At 38.5% G+C, this 23,597-nt stretch overlaps 1 protein-coding gene and 1 long non-coding RNA gene across 4 annotated transcripts in view; one reads left to right on the forward strand and one right to left on the reverse strand.

Moving 5' to 3' along the window:
• Window positions 1-23,597, reverse strand: part of LOC124291908 (ras association domain-containing protein 1-like) — a 116,775-nt gene that overhangs the window by 87,210 nt on the left and 5,968 nt on the right. The gene's annotated exons all lie outside the window — the stretch shown is intronic.
• On the forward strand, window positions 3,485-15,873 carry LOC124291910. The gene is made up of 3 exons (XR_006902313.1): window positions 3,485-3,494; window positions 4,007-4,022; window positions 15,772-15,873. It is a non-coding gene; the product is annotated as an uncharacterized LOC124291910 (long non-coding RNA).

The following is a 23,597-nucleotide window of genomic DNA, read 5'->3' on the forward strand; positions in this document are numbered from 1 at the left end:
TTATGACGTTGGATTTGTATGCCATATTGGGTTATCCACTTAGACCAAACCTTTAAATCTATCAACAGAGAACCACTGAATGGAATAACAGAGATGCCAACCCTATTTTGGGCCTAAGTGTAATACTGGAGGTGAAAAAGTGTAATTTGGACCTAAAAAGTGTAATACTTAAAACACTTACTTAGTGAAAGGTGATAACTTTATGAAAATTACTTTTAAAAAAGGTTTATTCACATGAATAGGAAAGATTCTAGACAGAAATACATGCGACCAATCATTATGAACTTCCATACACCGAAAATTGTTGGTCATGTGACACAAAATACTTTAATTCCTTACAATTTAATTGGAATGAGCGCGATGCTAAGAGTAAGCGATTCCTATCAGTGTAAGGCCATTTCTGAACCCCTGCACTAGTGCGTTACGAGAAACATTCCCTGTGAAATTTTATCCACTTTATTGATTTTCGCAAAACGAGTAGAAAAGCGTAATTTTCGCAGATTAAGTGTAATGGCGTAATTTAATGGTCAAAATCGTAATAATTACACCCAAAGCGTAAGGGTTGGCATCTCTGGAATAAGCACACCTGATACTTACCAGGGTTTATCCAGGTTTTCCAAGTGCAGTGTAAGAAATAAGCCAAAACCCCTGACATCAGGGTTGGTAACTTCAAAATGTTACCAGCCCAAAATGGATTTAACCAGACCAGACACCAAGATATGGTGAATTTACTCAGATGTATATAACATCTCACTGTTTTACGAGACCATCAGGCTGGCTAGCTGTAAATTTAGACCTTCCGTCCAAAATCTAGCCTGTTTCGGGTGGTCAGACAAGCCTTATTTAATACACTGCAAAGTGCCCTTGGCAGGCAAACAGGGAAGAATTATTTTGTTCTAAATCAGGAATATATATATATAAACTACTTCTTTCAACATTGCTTTGAAACAGCATTCGATACAATAATGTAAAACGAAGCTTTTTCTTGGTCTTGCTTATAGCGGAATACAAATCAGCTTGATGGCCATTACATTAAGTATAAATATACTGGCATAAAACACAACCTTTTTTAATTCCCATATGGGAATTTGTACTGACAATTGCCTCAGACTTGGACCAAATTAATCGCCCACTGAGTCAGTCTAGATAAATCCCTGCAGATGTTACCAGCTGCACAACCTGAATCTGGGTGATCGAGTTCCAGATACAATATGGTACACATCTTAACATATTTATGTCACATTTTGGGTGGGTATTTAGCTACCCTTAACATAAGTTACTGTTACCCATGCGCATAGTGTTTAAATGTCAATCAAATATCAGGCCTAAATTATTTATTTTGTGGTTCCGATTACCCGACCGACCCTAGAATTCTGGTGCCGACCCTATTTTTTTTAAGCGGTATGAATGAAATAAGCTTACCATTGTTTTTTCCCCCCACCGACTGACATCGGTCATTCTGATAGAGAAAGTCGACATGATGGCCTAAACGTTGACTGCATGAACAATTATACATTGATAAATGTGTTACTAGCTTGTACTTTACTTCTAAAAAAATGTAATTTTTTATAAAAATCCTACCTACCTATCCTAAGTTTTAAATTTTTGGGGGCATATTAGGTGAAATCAGATACAACATTAAAATCGGACCCGATCCACAACACGTTTGTAGCTACATTTTTATACATGATAAACTATAGAGTTACGACTGGCGGAAACGTTATGAACACTTTGTGGATCAGGACCCAGATCTGTTACTTCAATACATTACCCCCCTACACTGCTCCAAGCAAATGTGTCTGCTCCATGGATTCATGGTTTCTTAAACCAAGTGGATATTAGGTTTTTTTTAAACCATTGAACTTCATATATTTACCACCATAATACACAAACTTTTACCCGTGAAGATCCGGGTTAGAATTTGTCTTCAGTAACCCATGCTTGTCGCAAGAGGCGACTAATGGGATCGGGTGGTCAGGCTCGCTGACTTGGTTGACACATGTCATTGTATCCCAATTGCGTAGATCGATGCTCATGCTGTTGATCCCTGGATTGTGTGGTCCAGACTTGATTATTTACAGACCGCCGCCATATAGCTGGAATATTGCTGAGTGTGGCGTTGAACTCAACTCTTACGACAAGCATAGTCGCCTTTTGTGGCAAGCATGGGTTGCTGAAGACCTATTCTACCCTGGATCTTCACGGGTCGCATCAAACTTGACCTTTTAGCATGAGGAATGAATGTTTTCCCCACAATGCATATGGTCAGTTGCTGTAGGTAACTGTATACGATGGAGGGATACAAAGCTGCACCCGCTCTCTCGGGGAGTTTCGCCTCGTAACATTGACTGTTCAAATGTTGTTGAGATAACCCTAACATATGCAGATTCAATCAAAGACGTAAAATAATGCCCCATTGCAACTTGTGCTATTTGTTTAAGCAGGCTGTAGGAGGCTGCCAAAATATGTCTGCTTCCGTGATGTTCATGTAATGTGTAGAGCAAACAAGATTCCGAGGGTAAGAAGTTAAGAGTCGGTCTCCTGCTGAGGGTCAAGCCCTGCTGGGTTGCCTTGTTTTAAATCCATTTCAGTTAGTGAGTAAATTGGGTTTAATACTGTTTTGAAATGAGTCATTTAATGTAATGTATTTTGATGCGAATGTGTTTATCTTGCTTAGAACATTTGGACATGTCATAGTGTGTAACAGGGAAAGTGAGTGAGTGAGTTTAGTTTTACGCTGCACTCAGCAATATTCCAGCTATATGGCGGCAACCTTTCAGAATGTCTCACTAGACCACAGGACCAGTGAGTGGTCAATAATTAGTGGTCCTGTCTGTACTTCACTGGTCCAAAATAACATGATGAATTTTTAATAACCAGCGACCTCAGGACCAGTGTAAATTTGATCGAATGTGTGATTAAGTGAGTGAGTGAGTGTGTGAGAGTATGTGAGTGAGAGTGTGTGATGCAATGTTGACCAGCATTTCAGCTGTACTTGAGTGTGTCAATTTGAAGCCATAGGTGTCATGCCGGTCTTAAGACATTTACCACCTTGGCAAAACACATGGACACAGGTTTGGTGGTGCCAACAAACATTATCAAACCAAACTGGGATTCCGAACTCACAATCTCGTGGTTCTGAAGTCCCAAAGGGAGGCAACTCTGAACAGCAAATTGTAGTGCCTTAAACGACTTTGCCATCATGCCCTTTATGAGGAGAAAGTCAATTAATCACTTGACGATAGGCAGAATAATTCTAGATGATTAGTTTCAGCAAGTAGTAGCAGCAGACAGCGGGAAGGGCAACAAGCCAGGAATCCTGGAATAGTTACGACTCGGCATTTGTTCAATCCCTCACATTTGCTGCTCAGTGAAGCCAATAAACTAAACATTCCCGCAGTACTTCCCTGACCTGCATCCCACATGATATGATGCAATATGATGCTGCACTCAATGGCTTACAAACTTCGACCTATTCGGTAAATGACATCAAAGTTTGTATCCAAACTGCATCATTGCACTGCAATTAAATTGATAGTTATGTTTATCGTGACTGAATTCAGCATATCTTTATCTTATCTTTCGTTGAGTCAAACATCCTGTATTCAAACATGAAACCTCTGTGGGGATCTTGGTTCATATCAGTCACCAGCGGCTATCAGACGCTATGAGTGCAGCATTGAACAATTAGCAGACTAGAATTGTCTCATTGCGAGGAAGACACGTGCCTGTTCGTATTAACCATTCTGGAGTGAAAAGGTTGAAGAAATCATTCACTCAGTTTTAAATGCAGCTGGTGATTGAGGGAATGGACTAGTTTGGTTCTTTATTGCTTATTTCAATCAGCAGAGAAAATATTTAAAACTTTACAATTTCCAAAACAAATCACAACATTTTGAAAAGAACATTAACTTAGTTGTCATTTTTGTAAAAGCTAACAGTAACCAATCAATATCGTAAGTCCAAACAGACACACAGATTTGTTAACCTTTTATGAAGCCCAAAGTTTGCTACAAATGACAGTAAAACTTTTTAAAAATATTTCCCAGTTCCTAATAATTTAACAAAATAAGATTATAAAAAAATCCTGTGTTGAACAAAATTCATCATTTTCCGAACTGCTTGCCACAGCCACTTAGAATCCTAGATAGATTGCTGAGACATCCCCCCAAAGAGCTTCTTACAGACTTCATCTCACTTCATCACATGAAACAAAGCCTTATGACCATTCCATCCTTCTAATACTCCCCAGGCATTACGCTTCCTATCTTACAGCTTCAACTCTGACCTATCTGTGCATGTAGATTCATGCTGGCAACACAAGGGAGGGATGAATCACATTCGCTTGGTGCTGTGTGTTACCCTTGCCAAAATATCTGGCTACATGATAGTAAGTTTGGGCTCTATTTCTGTGGGGAGATATTGATGTGTATATGAGAATTTTACCTCCAAATGTGCCCATCAAGAGCATCGCTTATCATTTTCAGCATGGTTTGGGGAAAACTTTCCTGGTTTCAGGTTCCAGTTAACTTAATCAGCAAAGAAAATCTACACGATGTATGCAATATACTGCAATGTTGAACTTTTTATAGCAATATTGGAAGATTACAAAATGCTTGTGAACACTAAGGCCACAGAAAAATATTTTTTCTTGTTTCTCATTACCACCGCCCCTAAAATTTTCATTTCATTTTTTGCATTGGTAAATTTGCTTGTGCAAAGCCAGCAGACTTCCAAAATCCGTCTCAGCTTCTGGCATTCCAAGTTTTCGAGGAATATTGTATAGAAAATCAGAAAAAAAACCATATTAAAAATAAATCTGCCCCACCTACCCATTCTTTTTTTTTTTAAAATTGATGAGATTCAAGAAAATTTATTTTGTGTGGCCTAATTGACATCAATGTCAACGACATACTTCAATGAATATCAAACAATCACAATCAGGGACACACATGAACAGTGAGTGAGTGAGTGAGTGAGCGAGCGAACGAGCGAGCGAGCATGGCTTTACGCCGCTTTTTTTACGCCGCAATTTTCCAGCAATATCACGGCGCGGGACACCAGAAATGGGCTTCACACACTGTACCCATGTGGGGAATCGAACCCGGGTCTTTGGCGTGACGAGCCAACGCTGAACCACTAGGCTACCCTACCACACTACATGAACAGAGAACATCTACTAGTCTAACATAGTGATAACATTCACCAGTACCGCCATAATGTTTGAATGCCAATGTTAGGATGGCTTTCACATTCATAAATCCCATGCACAAAACTGATAGAAATGTCCAAACAAAATGTTTAACAACAAAACCTGTAATGATATAATAAATATTTGCTCATGATGTCAATCACTGGATTGTCTAATGCAACACTGATTACAAGAAGCATAACTAATGAAAAAAATACACTTTCTGTGAGTTACATTCAATAAACATCCTTCATTGGGGCAAAAAACATATTGTCAATAACTAGTGGTGGTCTGATTAATTGAAATAATCGAAGGCTGTCGCAGTGACTAAACGACCAAGCAATTGATCATGTTTTCTCACAGTCGAAAACAAACAATTTTAGAACACTTGTTTGCATTAACAATATTTTTCACAAGGTTGGTTTTGTCTGTGTCATTAAATATATATTTCATAAGCACTATGAGCTCATTCCAAGTCATGATTGAATTTATCTTAAAGACTCCAGGAAATTTATGTTCCTAACATACTAGTAATCCTTTAAAGATGCGAAATTTGCAAATACATTTTGTGCAATTTGCGAAAAAAAAACCCAAAAAACCTTTGTCCATTAACAAAGATAACAGGAACATTTGATAGATGACGCTAACAAATTATTTTTGATGATTGGTTGTAATGAACCAATCATCAATTATGAGATTTGAACCAATTCCCAACACAATCAAAAACTGGTTGCTGGAGATTAACAGCACAGGTGACTCACACATGGTGTACAGCATCTCCCTTCCCTCCCATCTTTCAACAGTTGATGACAGCCTCACTGCCTTGAGCAGGTCACCCAAACATGTCTATTTCTGACAAGCCTTTCTAATCAATATGTCTAATTAGGCATCCTACTACATGGACAATGGTCAGCCATGGACCCAACATGGCGAAATAGGTCGCTTCAAAGAAGATGAGAGTGCTGTTGTTGCATGGACAATGAGACCAAATGGTGCTGTAATTTCAAATCTGTGAAATATTCGGGTCAGACAATGATTACCATGACCTTATTCTCGGCAAAGTATAACATTCAATAGTATTTTTATTTCAGATTTGAAATTTCTGGTAGTCCTTTACAGATGAAAGAATCGTTGTATAAGGCAAGTTTTCAAGACAGAAGCCATGTGTCAATTCTCCAATCCTGTAAATGGTCATGGTGACCCAATTGCTACACTAACGCTTAGTTCCTGAATATATATAATATTGATAGTAACAAATAACCCATATATACTGAACCGGGGGAAATTTAGACTTCATTGAGGGCTTTAGCATTGCAGGGAGGGCAAGGCAGTAGGGAAAATAATGTGGTTCAATGACTGCGACAGACTACCCAATTATAACTACTGAGTGTCAAGTTGACCCAAATTTCTTAGTGAAATCATACCGATTTATTAAACCCTCAGAGATGCAATATATTTTGCTGAGTGTGTTTAAGTGTCCAAGCGAAAGAGCTGGGTTTAGTGGTGCTTTAATCAAACAGTGTATCAGTTACATCATGTTGTGTCAGCTTCACTAGGAAGGAAAGCCGGAAGTGATGGTGGTTATCACTCTTGTAAAACCCGCAGGAAGAGTATGGTACTGACCAATAAAAAATCATGGCCAGGACAAATATGGCATTCAAACCTATGACCATAGGAATCTGATGCCCGAGGACACAACTCAGAAAATTACTGTACCGTGCCAAATGTATCATACTTAAAGGCAATGTATTCAGCCTTTCTGTTATAGAGTTTACACAGGACTTGCTCACTGACTTGGTTGACACATGTTTTAAAACCACTGAACTTCATATATTTACCACCATAATACACAAACTTCTCCGTGAAGATGCGGGTTAGAATTGGTCTTCAGTAACCCATGCTTGTCGTAAGAGGCGACTAATGGGATTGGGTGGTCAGGCTCGCTGACTTGGTTGACACATGTCAACGGTTCCCAAAAGTGTAGATAGATGTTCATGCTGTTGATCACTGGATTGTCTGGTCCAGACATGTTTATTTATAGACCGCTGCCATATAGCTGGAATATTGCGGAGTGTGGCGTAAAACTAAACTCACTAATATATATGTAGGACTTAACAGTTCAAGAGCTGTCGGTCCTTGTGTCTAGTAAAACATATTGTGATACTTTTGAGTGCTGACCTTGTATGCTTAAGTGACCTATCAGCATTCTGTTGGCTGTGATGCTGGGAATGTATTCAAAAATACTAATGTAAAATGTAAGTGAAATCACACACAGGGATTTCAGTTCAAAAAATATACACCAGTCTGATGGCACCATTATTTGCCGCTTGGCTTTCATTTGGATAGAATCAGATCTATACTATTTACACTTTGCTAAGGATCAAATCATTGATTCAACAGAAAACTATGATATGGGGTCTAATTTGGTTTAAATATCTAAACTTATTGTAAGCATGGATCCTAGATTTCAGTATGTCACTGCATCTTGTGGATCCCATACCTGCTATTGACAGGTGTTGTGTATTTGTCTATGACTCGTTCCATGATTTGCAAAATGGTTGATTGGTGCCATGAAAACCATTTTTATGGGTTACTCATGCATCTAGTGCATAAGGTTAGATTAAAGTGGCTGTTTTCCTAAAGATGTGTTACCATATCATTATTTATCCTGTTTTAAATGGATACAATTTCAAATCATAAATCAATGTTTAAGTAAAATTGGTAACTTTTGTGATCCTTAGCAAAGTGTGAGTAGTATATATTAATTCAAAACTTCTTGTAGGCCACACATAGTATTATCTAGACTAACCCTTAGTCCCTGAATATATATAATTTTGATAGTAACAAATATACCCATTTAAATTGAAAAGGAGTGGGTTTAGTTTTACGCCGCACTCAGCAACATCCCAGCTATATGGCAGGAAATTGAAAAGGAGCCCCAGTAAGTTGGGAGATTCAGGAGGAAATCTAGACTTGCTTCATTTAGGGCTTTAGCATTGTAGGGTGTGTTTAAGTGTCCAAGTGAAAGAGCTGGGTTTAGTGGTGTTTCAATCGAGCAGTATATCAGTTACATCATGTTGTGTCAGCTTCACTAGGAAGGAAAGCCAGAAATGATGGTGTTTATCACTCTTGTAAAACCCGCAGGAAGAGTATGGTACTGACCAATAAAAAATCATGGCCAGGACAAATATGGCATTCAAACCTATGACCATAGGAATCTGATGCCCGAGGACACAACTCAGAAAATTACTGTACCCGTGCCAAATGTATCATACTTAAAGGCAATGTATTCAGCCTTTCTGTTATAGAGTTTACACAGGACTTGCTCACTGACTTGGTTGACACATGTTTTAAAACCACTGAACTTCATATATTTACCACCATAATACACAAACTTCTCCGTGAAAATGCGGGTTAGAATTTGTCTTCAGTAACCTATGCTTGTCGTAAGAGGCGACTAATGGGATTGGGTGGTCAGGCTCGCTGACTTGGTTGACACATGTCAACGGTTCCCAAAAGTGTAGATAGATGTTCATGCTGTTGATCACTGGATTGTCTGGTCCAGACATGTTTATTTACAGACTGCAGCCATATAGCTGGAATATTGCGGAGTGTGGCGTAAAACGTAACTCACTAATATATATGTAGGACTTAACAGTTCAAGAGCTGTCGGTCCTTGTGTCTAGTAAAACATATTGTGATATTTTGAGTGCTGACCTTGGATGCTTGAGTGACCTAACAGCATGACATTCTGTTGGCTGTGATGCTGGGAATGTATTCGAAAATACTAATGTAAAATGTAAGTGAAATCACACACAGGGATTTCAGTTCTAAAAATATAAACCAGTCTGATGGCACCATTATTTGCCGCTTGGCTTTCATTGGGATAGAATCAGATCTATACTATTTACACTTTGCTAAGGATCAAATCATTGATTCAACAGAAAACTATGATGTGGGGTCTAATTTGGTTTAAATATCTAAACTTATTGTAAGCATGGATCCTAGATTTCAGTATTTCACTGCATCTTGTGGTTCCCATACTTGCTATTGACAGGTGTTGTGTACTTGTCAATGACTCATTCCATGATTTGCAAAATGGTTGATTGGTGCCATGAAAACCATTTTTATGGGTTACTCATGTATCACTGACTGACTGACTGAGTTTAGTTTTACGCCGCTTTTAGCAATATTACAGCAATATCACAGCGGGGGACACCAGAAATGGGCTTAACACATTGTGCCCATGTGGGGAATCGAACCCAGGCCTTTGGCGTGACGAGCCAACGCTTTAACCACTCGGCTACCCCACCGCCCTTACTCATGTATCAAGTGCATAAGGTTAGATTAAAGTGGCTGTTTGCCTAAAGAAGGGTGACTATATTATTATTTATCCAGTTTTAAATGGATACAATTTACAATCTCAAATCATAAATCTATGTTTAAGTAAAATTGGGAATTTTTGTGATCCTTAGCAAAGTGTGAGTAGTATATATTAATTCAAAACTTCTTGTAGGCCACACATAGTATTATCTAGACTAACCCTTAGTCCCTGAATATATATAATTTTGATAGTAACAAATAAACCCATTTAAATTGAAAAGGAGCCACAGTGAGTTGGGAGATTCAGGAAGAAATCTAGACTTGCTTCATTTAGGGCTTAAGCATTGTAGGGGAGGCTTGGCAATAGGCAAAATAATGTGGTTCAGGGACTGTGAGACAGGGTAAGTATTATCAAATCATACCAAGATTATTTCACTGTGCCAAATGCTTCAAAAGTGGTCAGCAAAAACAAGAGAACTGTCAACCTCTTTGGGGGAAAACAGTGATCTCACTCAGCCAAGTATTCAAACAGTTGAAATGTCAAGGATTCAAAAGGTTGCAGTAAAACAGACTAGCAACAGGTAGATATGTCAAGGATCCAAACAGGTGAAATGAAATTGATAGGCATATTTATAGACTAACATCTAGTCTCTGAAATGAACATATTTTACAGAAATAAACCAGTTTCTAAATGATATACATAAAATATAATAAAAAAAAGAGCCCAGAGATTTCTTCATTTTCCCTGTAACTATGGTAATCTAGACCTGCTATTTATTCTAGACTTGCATTTGATAGATTTGGTTCAGGGTTTGTATGACAGACTAGAATATTTAGAGACGTCAGGTATATGAATGGTTGAGCTGAAACTGACTGACAAAATTCAGAAATGGTAAGGTAGTGAATTTCAAATAAAACCCATCTTTAACATTGTGTAAAGCTACAAAACAACAGACAATAAGAGTACTAGAAAAAAAGAGTACACATAGCAATTATTATATATTTTATATAATAACATTCTAACGTTACTTGTAAATCACTACAAATAGAAACAAAATTCATTCAATGCTATAACAGGCTCCACAACTATTTTATTCATCCATAAATCTTTTCCCTTTGTCCATCCATCTGCAAACTGTCTGGCAAATGACAGATGCTCTGCATCCCTCATTAGCAAACAAACTATTTTCAGGCATGTTCAAAGCCAGCCGTGACCTATTTACCAACTAAATCCTACTTTCCCAAACCGGCTTATTCCAGCCATCCAGACAGTTCATTGACACAACAAAAGCAGTGTCACATGGGATAAACACCGTAACACCCTCTAAACGACTTCCAACAAATCCATGCTCTTCATACAATGCCTTACTCTTCATAATACATTCACAAATACCTTGTGGAAATATCACTTTTTGCTAAATGCCTACTTTTTATTACGAGCTGTGTAACTGATCTGTTCATGAAGGACTGACTGTCTATTTCTGGTAGGAATATCCTCCATGTTTGCAGACAGTGGCATGTTATGGGGACATCAGACAACTCACATGGGGAAATGTCAACCAATGTTGAACTACATGTCATGCCTCAATGTAAACACTTCCTGTACCTACTGCTATGTCACTCCAGTGCATTTGTCAGTAAATGCTGTAACTATCTCCACTGGTTGTGGTGCATGTAACATCCTGTCCCAAGTGACTATATATTCCTTTAGCTTAAAGCATTTGTAACCCAAGTGTCAAAATATCCCTATAGCTAGCTCAAGGCAAATGTCATATACAACTGTCAAAACACTCCTATATCTCATGGCAATATAAAAACAAATTCCCAGCTTGTGGTATGTGTAATATATAAATGATATATCAACTGCCCTTTCTGTTCGTGTAAGACACAAATTATGAAACATCCAGAGTGCCTATGGTATATGAAATATGCAAGTGAAATATTTTCACCTATCGACCCGTGAAGATCCGGGTTAGAATTGGTCTTCAGTAACACTGGTGCTTGCTGTAAGAGGCGACTTAGGGGATCGGGTGGTCAGGCTCTCTGACTTGGTTGACACATGTCATCGTATCCCAATTGCGTAGATCGATGCATATGCTGTTGATCACTGGATTGTCTGGTCCAGACTCGATTACATTTACAGACCGCCACCATATAGCTGGAACATTGCTGACTGTGGCGTAAATGTACTCTCCCTCTCTCACTTTTTACCGATCATATGACATGTGTAATATAGAAATCCTGAAACATCTCCACTGCCTATGATATATGCTAAAGACAAGCGATGAAACACTTCCACTGCCTATGGTATATGTAATACAAACTCCCAAGAGAAAATATCCTATGTGTCAAGTGTCGTCACGCTTTTACCGGAGTTCAACTTTCAAAACACAGTTCACAAATAACCTGTTATTTGATCACTTGCATTATTCAAACTCACAGCACAAGGTTTTGACATTTCTAAAACATCCACCCAAGCCCTATGAAGGCTGAGGTATGATAACGGCCATGTTTTGCCCCCCTGGAAATGTCAGATTCTCAATTTACTGAAATCTTTAAAGCACTGGTATGAAAATTATCAGACATGTTCAAATTGTTGACAACTACCATTTTTCTGTCTTACACTTTCATGTTTTGGAATTCTGGCATGTTCAAGTACATAAGAATGGTCAATATGAGCAGCGAAACGGCTTTTTAAAAAAAAATTCAAAAAATTCAAAAAATTCAAAAGTAAATTGAATTATGTGTAAGAGTGTGACCCCAAGAAGATTTCTTCACCATATACATGTCCTGCCTACTTCTCTTGAACAAATTAGCTTAATCAAAAGGCTTATTCATGTTCAATTTGTGAAAAACAGCTTCCAGAAAGCCTTTTCAAAACACTTATACAAAAACAAAACACTTACCAACATATAGTCTCTCAAATGAAAATATTTTACAGCCAAAACAGTTATTACTGTAAAATATAACAAAAAACAACAACAACCCAACACCTTTATTATTCAAAAAGTAAAATATTCCTAAACCAGACTTGGAAACTATCATAAACAACTTTAGACTTTCAAGTGATGTCAACCTTGAGTTCATTTTCCAAATGCTATCATTTCTTAAATCATGCAAATTTGCATAATATACTGTTTTCTCAAACATGATAGTTGGTATACAATCTGCAGTGCTAATATGCAATCCCACCCAGAGACTGAGCTAAATAATAACATCATTAAGTTTGCTGCCCAGTCTAGCAGCAAGACAGACATGACTGGACCTCCTGGTCATCACAGAGAAAGTCTAGTCATATAAGTATATATGCATCTCTATTCCAGGTAGACGAACAACTAGTCTCTGAAATGAACATATTTTACACAAACAAGAGCTCATAGTTAAAAAAAATATATTAGAATGAAAAGGAGCCCTGAGACTTTCTTCATTTCAGCTGCGGAAATCTGGACTTGCCACATTTTCTAGACTTGTGTGGGCTTTCTTGGATATATTTGCTTCAGGGTCTGTATAACAGACCAAATTCCAGGCGATCAAAATGTTTCATGTTTTCCCTTATAAATCAAGTTAGTTATTAAACGGGATGAATACTGAGACGGAATCCAGTGTTTTTAAACAATTATTGAATGATAAATCACCTGTGTTATCATAGGCCTGCTTAAGTGGGCAAACCATAACACAAACAGGAACCAACTAAATCATGCACATAATTATATTTTTAGACCTCGCAGCATGTACAACGTGACCCCAAGCTTCAGTTAGAAATATACACCTTATCAACTTTCAGCTATAGCATTACAGCGATAGCGATAGCGGTTACAGAAAAATATCCTATTCATAAACGTAATTGAGATATCAACACAGGCATTAGCATTACGGAAACTCAACTGCATTTCAGCATGTTAAAACTCTGCAACACAACAGTCAAACAAAGGGCTGCAACTAAAGAGATTGTGTAATATACCCATGTTTTCACTCCTAGCAAACCAGTAACAAGACATTACGAGGAAGTAAATCCTTCCCACTGCAACTAGAGCATAAGTAGGTTCATAAGAACATTATCATGGTGCTAATCGTAACACCTGATTATAGGGTTTTATCATGGCATACATCTTGACTAGGGCACAGTCTGTAACCTAAAGGGCCTGGGAAACAAACACTGACTGTCTGTTTGTAATTACTGAATACTATTTTCTATCAGACTAATCTCATTTCAGGTGTTTTTTTCTGGTGACATACAAATAACTTACTAGGTTTTCCTATCAGCAAGATTTGAGACTGTGATTGTATGCCTTCAGGTAACAATCAAACAAAACAAGTATTTAACTGGAAGGGAAGAAGTTTCAACACAGCAGATGTATATACATGTGTCTGCCCTACAGTTCAGGAACAAGCCTTGTCAAAGACTAACGCATACACTATCGCTTAGTTTCTGAATATATCATTTTGATTGTAACAAATAAACCCATTTAAATTGAAGAGGAGCCCAAGGGAGACCAGAGAACCTAGTGAAATCTAGACTTGCTTCATTTAGGGCTTTAGCCCTGCAGGAAGGGTGAGGCTGTAGGCAAAACATGGTTCAGGGATTGTGAGACAGACTAGCCTTGTCACTGCAGCCAGGGCCTACCTATAGCCCAGGAACAAGTCTTGTCACTGTTGAATGTGTCTACCATGCAGTCTAGTGACAAGCTTTATCACTATTGGCAGTATCTACCTGGTACACAGTAGTCCAGGAAAAACCATGGAGTCCAGCAAGTGTCTTCCTGCCAAACCAGTAACAACTACCCTCACAGCAAATGATAATTCAAGATAATTTGAGGAATTTACTCAGTACTTTGGCCACATGGCCCATAGGCGGATCAGGAAGGGGTGTGCAGGGGTGCGCACCCACCCTTTTGTCCTGAAAGTTATTAAATGACCATTGAAAACGGGTGAAAATGAGTGTGCAACCCTCACCCCAAATAAAAAAAAACAACAACAAAAACTGTACCTTCCCCTGTGGCATATTCTACAACTACATGTCAGAATGCAATTGGGTCATGTGTGGGACCAGGTATTAAATACATTTTTGAGATATAATGCAACAGATTTAGTAATAGCCAATGTCTACCCTGTAACGCAGTACATTTAGCATCTACCCATGCCAGTAACAGGAGACCTAGATAAGCAACTACAAGACAACCTGTTTGTGTATTCTGTTTATACCAAGCACCTGTCTGGAGGAAGACGGCTAGATCAGACACTGTGTACCTACAGCTGGAACGGTGGTAGCCTAGTGCCAGAGTGTATATTTATACTGTCAGCACCCAACACCACCAGGGTTACCCTCACACACTGTCTCTCTACTGCTGTGGGTAACTACAGTTGCCTTCACAGTAATAGTATACAATTGGATTGTTAATTGCTACAGGCACCTCTAAACGAAAAAACATGATATAAGGGAGTGGTATCTCTGTGTTATAGGGGGGTAGGATGTCGTAGCTGCACTCATTCCCATCAACAACTGATAGAAGGAGGTATGCACGCAGTCAAGGCAGAGGATTCAGACTACAATATGGTACAATAGCTTGCAGCTCTAACTGGGTTATGAAGCTAGATTAAGTCATCACCTTGAAAAGGAGAAAGAGGGGTGAGGCCTAAAAAAAGAAGTCGTGGTTCCGATTACCTGACCGACCCTTGAATTCTGGTGCCGACCCTATCTTTTTTAGGCGGCATAAATAAGCTTTCAGATACCATTGTTTTTCCCCCCGGCACCGACGGACATTGGTCATTCTGATACAGAAAGTAAACATGATGGCGGCAAGCTTGATTGAATAAACAATTACACATTGATAAATGTATTATTAATTTGTACTTAACTTCTAAAACAAAAGTAAAAAAAATGTAAATAATCCTACCTACCTACCCTAAATTTCAGAGGTCTAATCGGAACCACAACATTTTTTCTTTTTGGGGGGCCTGAGGGGATGAAATCATGTTCAAGATTATAGCAATTGTATGTGCGATATGTGACATAAATGTGACAGGCATTCCATGCGTGCATACGTCTGCGTGTGAGTGCATGTGACAGTATTGTACTGGTCCTGACCAAAGCGAGACACCATGCTGCAGATTAACACAGACCCCCTACACTTTATACTGACTCCGGGATATCTTGACCCATTAAAATCCAAGACAAGATACCAGCACGCAACATCTTTGAACAGCTCTTGGTATCATCTGGCCAGGGTTCAACCACCTACTTTCAATCCTTCAGGCAGAAGCACTACAAACTACAGTTGAGCACCGTTGTGTCAAACTCTGATAACTCGATATCTCGGTTGTCTCGATATAACATCTCGGTCCGGCAAAATCCTCCATAATTTATCATTATTCAACTCGATACGGATGTCTCGATATTTTGGATATCTCGATATAATTTCATGGTCCCAACAAGCCAAATTACCCATTTACACTCGATATTTGCAAAGAAACTCGATATTCACCTACCTTTCATGGGCAAGTATCCCTCTGAACTAAGGTTGTTTCCACACCATGCGGTAGTGTAAACTAATTATGGCTAATTGAGTTGAAGGTGTCACTTGTTTATTATTAATGAGGATTAATTAAGAAGGAATTAATAAGGAAGTACTCACTGTTACAACCAAACACTACAAATAACGGATTAACATACTGAAAAGCGCTTTGTTTCTTTCATAGTGACATGTGATGATATGCCCCAGTCAGATGTTTTGATATTTTTTCTTGGTCCCATGAATATTGAGACAACGGTGCTCGACTGTACATCATTAGATACTGTCCTGAGTTTCACTGTACACTAACACACAGCAACACATATGCACTGATTGACAGTATGGTTTTATGCCGTTTGTAGCAATATTCCAGCAATATCACGGCAGGGGAAACCCGAAATGAGCTTCACAAATTGTACCCATGTGGGGAATCAAACCCGGGCCTTTGGCGCGACGAGCAAACGCTTTAACCACTAGGCTACCCAAATATGCAGAGATGGACAGTTGGTGGAACTGTGTACGTTTCAACAAGGGGAGTGAGTGAGTGAGTTTAGTTTTATGCAGCTTTAGCAACATACCAGCAATATCACGGCGGGGGACACCAGAAATAGGTTTCACACATTACACCCATGTGGGGAATCGAACCCGTGTCTTCGACGTGATGAGCGAATGCTTTAACCACAAGGCTACCCCCACAGCCCCTGAACAAGTGGACAGATCTGACATTACTATTGATGAATTTGAACATATTCATAGATTTTCCTACCTCAACCACACCTTCACTTAACAATTACCAAATATTTCCTCTTTCATACAGGCAACAACTCATTGTATTGTTTCTGACAACCAGCAAACAAACAAAATACAAGTGCTGCAAGAAATATATCCCCAGCAACCTTCCTCAGCCTAAAGTTTGCTGATACTATTCAAACGTTTGGTCAAATCAGGTTTAAAATGATTGGGACTGGTATTAATTTCACCCCACAATCAACTTCAAATACAGACACATTTACAATCTAAAAGATTAACTCAGCCATGGAGACCAACATGCCTTCAGCCATATCCATTATGAGTATACAATTCTCAAATCAAATAAACAACTTAATGTTTATTGATTAACCCCCTGGATGCCACAGGGACATATATGTCCTTCCCCTTCAACCCTCAATTTGAAGTCCAATAAAAATCAAAATATCCCACGCACACAAATACACTTCACAGTTTCGAATTCTGCGGGAAATTTCCTGTTTCTTGGTAACACCCACTAGTATTTTAGACAAAGCTCAAGTGCTGAAAATGACCTTTCAAAATTGGCTTCATCGAAAATGTCGCCATTTTTGACACAGTACGAAATCGCGATTCACAGCGTTATTTGCTGTATGTTTTGAAATGTGAAAATCGGATAATTATTGGGAGTATTGAATTTCAAAAATAACATATTTATGATCACTGATATCAGTTTACATGAAATCGCTAATTATAATTCTGAAAGCGTTGCCGATGAACCTAGAATCGGTTGGGATGTTTTCGAAAATGCACTTACACGAACACCGAGCGCTTTCCGCCATATTGGATAGTGTTTACAAAATCACGTTTCGCGAAGGCCGGTATTGAGGCGCCTATTACATAGCGTATATTTCATATTCAGCTTGAAACATGCATCACTGAATTCCCATACATTTTAGAATCAAATTGCAACTGATATGTGTCACCAATGATAACTGTCTAGATAAAATGAGACGAAACATATTGGGTGTGAAAAAGCGGCGCTGTGCTTGAAAGACTGCGTTAGTCTGAAATGTAAACAAAGACAAATTCGATTTTTACACTGCGTAGCATTTTCTGAAATTTTTCAACATTCATCCGTCTATTCATTGCTTGCAATGGCTCAATACCTTTGGAATATGCATGGAAAGAATATCGTAGCAAGAAATAGGAAATTATAAATAGATACAATGCAATGATTTGATAGTTCATAAGAAATTGTCAAAGTTTCCGTGCAAGCGTGGCGCCATGACTGGCGCCAAATCGCGAAAGCGACAGCGGTAATTATCTGCATTTCTGGCCTTTTCTCTTACTTATAGTGAAAGCGATAAAAACATATAACAATACACAGATAGTCAGAATCATTCTGATTACTTACATGTCATATTTATGTACAAACGATCCCTGAATCAATGGAAGGGTCCTCGCAAAATCCTGTGTACCCTTGTCAGCAAAGCCGCCATTTTGTAAGAAATCGGTCAGCGGTAGTGATGTCATACGTCAACATTGTTCTACATATTAGGCAATTTCTTTGAGGTGAAGGTCGGTTGAACAAGAGTAAACACAATCGCCATATCCTTCCGATTACACTGTCAGTATTATGGTGTATATTTTGCGTATTAGTTCAGATACCTTTTCATGAAACTGACTCCAGTATCTACATTTAGCCTTGTTCAATATCATATCATACGTGCATATAGGGTTTACGGTGTTATATTCTTTGAAAGTTTTTGATTGTTTGAATCATATTTACATAAGAAATTGACATATTTAGTGCAATACACCATATTCGAAACCTTTACACAAATGTTAGAAGATCAAACGTAGCCATAACTGCATCTACTTTAGTTCCTATGATGTACAATATTCAATTTATTTGGACTAATATTGCAATTTCATATGAACAGGTTAATGAACGGTGATATAATTCAACCTTATATGCAAAACTGATAATATTAATGACAATGATTTATATATGGTATGAAATGTATATGCACACATATTTAAAGGAATTGTCTTGTTCATTGCATAATTTTGTGTCGTTTTATAAACAAAAGAATGATGCATATAGATCGGCAAGGTGCGCGTTTGTTCGAAACGTTTTATGATTCTCTATCACTGTTTTCGATAATATATTCAATTCATATTCAATTAAATAATATTGTGATGACAGGATATCAAACTCTAATTACTTATAGGAAAATTGTGGAAAAATATATATACCATCTCGTGTTAATTCGGACAAATCTTATATCCATATTCTGATATATAGTTCCATATATAAAAAGCTATCCTTATGCATCTTTCATTGCAAACGTATGAAGAGAAATAGTTCATAATCATAAACAAACAAAATTCTTATCCCGAACAAAATATTCGGGTGTTGGGAAATATTATTTTTATTTACGTTAAATTGATGCCAAACAGGTGTGCGTGTTTTTCACAATAAGATACGCTGTCAAACTGTCTAATTGTTGATATATTCAGGACACTATTTAAATGGAAACATCAGTCATTTTATGTTTTGTCTAAAGAGTGTTAAATTCTGACATAGAAGTCTAGACCTTTGATACAATTAATGGAAATTAAGTGAGATGTATACTAATCAGCATACCAATATCGTCTTTTTCTGACGTCGCAAAATGCATAAAACAAGCGATGACGTCAACTAAAAAGTTGTATTATTTTCAGCTTTTTCGTTACATTTGAAGATATGGCTAGTACTCTGGTAATAACGATGCAAAATTAGTCAAATTACATCTACACAAACAGGAGAATATGGGAATCTAAGAACTAACTTATATATCGGATAGGGCCATTCAAATCGCTATTACGTGCTTTCACATGTAATACGTTGTCATCTTTTCTTATAAATTGTGAAACTACCAAAGCGCATCCGTTCACATTGGGGAACTTTGAATTGGAATAGTGTGGTTCACCATGAATATAAAATAACGATAATATAGCGTCCGTATCCACAACAAATTCTCTACAAGTGATATGAGGTACATTGACCTAGTGTTACGCATAACGGAGTTATGCCCCCCTTATCATTATACGTGTATGACCTCTCTGTCGTCGTTTGACGTCATAGAAGAAAATCCATTTTTGACATTTATTGCGAGTCATTTTTAATGTTGAGCGTATAACGTTAAGCACAATCACATAAACCCAATTCATATACACTTATGTCGTTCAGATATCAGGCTGTATTTTCTTCGCTCACACATTCCGTAAAGATGCCCCATTAAAAAATTCGTAGCACAGTGCTTTGATCGGTGCGCGATAAAAAGCGGAGAAATTTACTGCTTTTTAACGCATAACAAAAATTTGGACAACATTTAGCAAGGTCTATTTCTCAAACCGCCGAGGTAGTTGCACTTATATTTATACCAACGGATAGGGAATTTAATATTCTACATTTCTGTGTAATTTTATAGCCTTACGTAGATCCAGGACCACGCGAGAGCAATTCTCGCACAACGTTCACTTTTCAAAGCGTATGAAAATGTGCGCCTGTAAAAAAAACTCGGCAGCCAGGGGGGTTAAGTCTCCCATTGCAACACCTTGCCAGCTATTTATTGAAACAGCAAGTGAATATGGTTTTATGCCAGCATTTAGCAATATTCAAACAATATCACAGCAGGGGACACCAGAAATTGGCGTCACACATTGCACCCATGCGAATATCAAACCTGGGTCTTGGGTGTGAATATCTCAACAATGAGTGAGTGAGTGAGTTTAGTTTTACGCCGCACTCAGCAATATTCCAGCTATATGGCGGCGGTCTGTAAATAATCGAGCCTGGACCAGACAATCCAGTGATCAACAACATGAGCATCGATCTCGACAATGAGGCTACCCCATTAGTATAGTTTATGGATACCATGCCTCACGACATGCAATTTTGTCCACATCATTTGTCCGTTTGTTGTCTAGCGCCCCATACAGCAATGTATCAGGAAACCTGAACTGGTCAGCCCAGTGACCGATATTGTCAGTAGCGACCCATGCCATTAGGTATGATGACATGCAATCAAATAAATGACCAGCTTATCCATTAAGTCGTCTTTTACGATCACAAGTAGATAAATGTCTGGGCTCTAAATATATGTGACCTGTGAAGGTCCGGGTTAGAATGAACATTCAGTAACCCATGCTTGTTGTATGAGGCGACTAATGGGATCGGGTGGTAAGACTCACTGACTGGGTTGACATGTGTCATCGGTTCCCAATTGCGCTGATCGATGCTCATGCTGTTGATCACTGGATTGTGTGGTCCAGACTCGATTATTTACAGACCGCCGCCATATAGCTGGAATATTGCTGAGTGTGGCGTAAAATTAAACTCGCTACATATTGCTGAGTGTGGCGTAAAATTAAACTCGCTACATATATGTGATTTTTCGTGACAAATGAGATTTGGTGGAAAATATTGTGCCATACCATTACAGTAAGGGCTGGGCTGAAGGGAAAATAACACTGTTCATGGACTGTGAGACAGACCGGTTCGCATCCCAACCAGTGATCTTACCATAGAAAGTGATGAACTAGGTTATCAGGTACCTTCTAACTTTGGTGAAACTCATGAGCTGAGACCTCATCACAGACCTTCATAATTTGACAAAACCCAGGAGCTGCAGTAGTTACCATAACCCACAAGTTACAGACTGCACCTAACCGAAACTGATTAGCCATTGTGCTAAGGATCAAAACGAAGAAGAATCTAACACACTGAGATCATGGCAAGCACTGCATACCTTCAGACCACCAGTGTCCACTCACCACTACTTATAGGTTCGGTTAAACGTAGGGGTAGAGTCATGCAGTCATTGTGAAGTAAGCATGAATAGGTACGGTTTTATGCCGGTTTTAGCAATATTCCAGCAATATCACAGCAAGGGACATCAGAAATGGGCTTCACGCACTGTATACATGTGGGAATCAAACCTGGGTCCTCGGTGTGAGTTAATTTGGTTTTACACTGATTTTAGCAATTATCAGGAGAGACAAGGATGGGCCTCAGAGGAGTAGACACTATCAGTTGAATCAAACTGGTCCTAATAATGACTAGTGGCATATGTAAAACAACCAGATTTTGGGAGAAAAACAAACTAGTCTCTAGACTTTCACTGATCATGGATCAGGCGGCGAGCGGTCCTGTCAATCCCAGATCATTCCCGGTGCTCATGGCAGGAATCAAACCCAGAACTACCCAGATGAGCGAATGCCCTTACCACTACACGTCCTCACTGCTCATAGGATGAAGTAACATGTCAGACTACAATCCTAGTTTATATTAAACAAAGCTATAGTTTAAGCATCTAATCATTATGGCCCAATGCCCCCAGTGACATGGTAACAGGGTTAATGAAGCAAAGGTACAGATAAGCTGCGTATCTGCGTAAATTACGCAAATATTTATGCGAAAACTCAATTACTATTAAGTCTATTGCGTACAAGAACGCCTTGAAATTTTGTAAATACACAATACGTGTAGATGTGATGTTACACGCGTACACACAAAAGTGTCAAATCTTAGCTTGCGTACCGGTGGATAGATACAATAAATGAGGTATTGAGAGGTTCTATTTCAGGACATGAACTTGGCAACTTGCAGTCTCTCTTATCGTTTCTCATATTACAGATCAAATATAAATAACAAACACTAACATTCAAACTTTATTATATTTTAACAATTAATGGAAATGACCAAATACCCAATTGAGTTTGAGTGAGGTGGGTACAATTTATTTGGTTACTCAAAGGAAAATTAGGATACCCAATTGACATGACCACAAGCGAGTACATAACTCAATGACCCAAAACGTTATTTTTAGCTCTGTGAAGTACATGATACAAGACATGTAGCTCCTGGTAACTGGTGTGTGAAGCAGAAGGGAAGGGGATTCTCCACCTGGAGGAATGTTTGGGGAGGTAGCAGGATACTGACTGTAACATGTCTGCTTCTTATTAATGACACCAACACGTGCAATAAATGGATGGTTTAACCTGATTACTTTATGCCATGGGAACAATGGTTAACCATCAAGGTTGTGAATGTGCAAACACCTAGTTGCGGGTAAAGCTACGTGCAGTGAACTTGAACACAGTACTGTGACTATGTGTCCCAGTCCACCCAGCTGTGAATGGGTACCTCGTTAGGATGAGAAAGCCCCATATAACTTGGTGCGCCTAGTGGCTGCAAGAGTTGTATACTCCCCAGGGAGTTGAGATTGATAATACGATGTGCCTTTGAGATTGACATCCAATGATCGAGGGAAAAAATACCAGCGCCTTGAGCATGCACTACTTGCCTGGATATGTGCGCTATATAAATATCCTATAATAATAATAATAATAATAATAATAATGCCAGGATCACCCGAACCCTCTCTGCTGCATATTATCTTTAATCTGTAAAACATAATAATAATGTGGTACAGCTACAACATCATTAATACCTGTCAAAGATCTTTAACATTGTTTAGGGTCATCAAGGTATCTACTGCCATAAGATATCATAATGTTCAAATGTTTACAATATTGTATCAAAAGATATCCCATTAGCATCAGTATCAGTGCTTTCTGTTAATGGGGGCGGTGGGGTAGCCTAGTTGTTAAAGTGTTTGTTCGTCATGGCACAGACCCCGGTTCAATTCCTCATATGGGTACAATGTGTGAAGATCATTTCTTGTGTCCCTCACTGTGATATTACTGGAATATTGCTAAAGTGGAGTAAAACTTAACTCCCTACCCAACCAGTGTTAATGTCTGTAAGGATACACCTAAATTCTCCACAGAGACAG

This window comes from Haliotis rubra, unplaced genomic scaffold (assembly GCF_003918875.1).
Source record: "Haliotis rubra isolate DU_JTF1 unplaced genomic scaffold, ASM391887v1 Scf501, whole genome shotgun sequence".
NCBI classification, from domain to species: Eukaryota; Metazoa; Mollusca; class Gastropoda; order Lepetellida; family Haliotidae; genus Haliotis; species Haliotis rubra.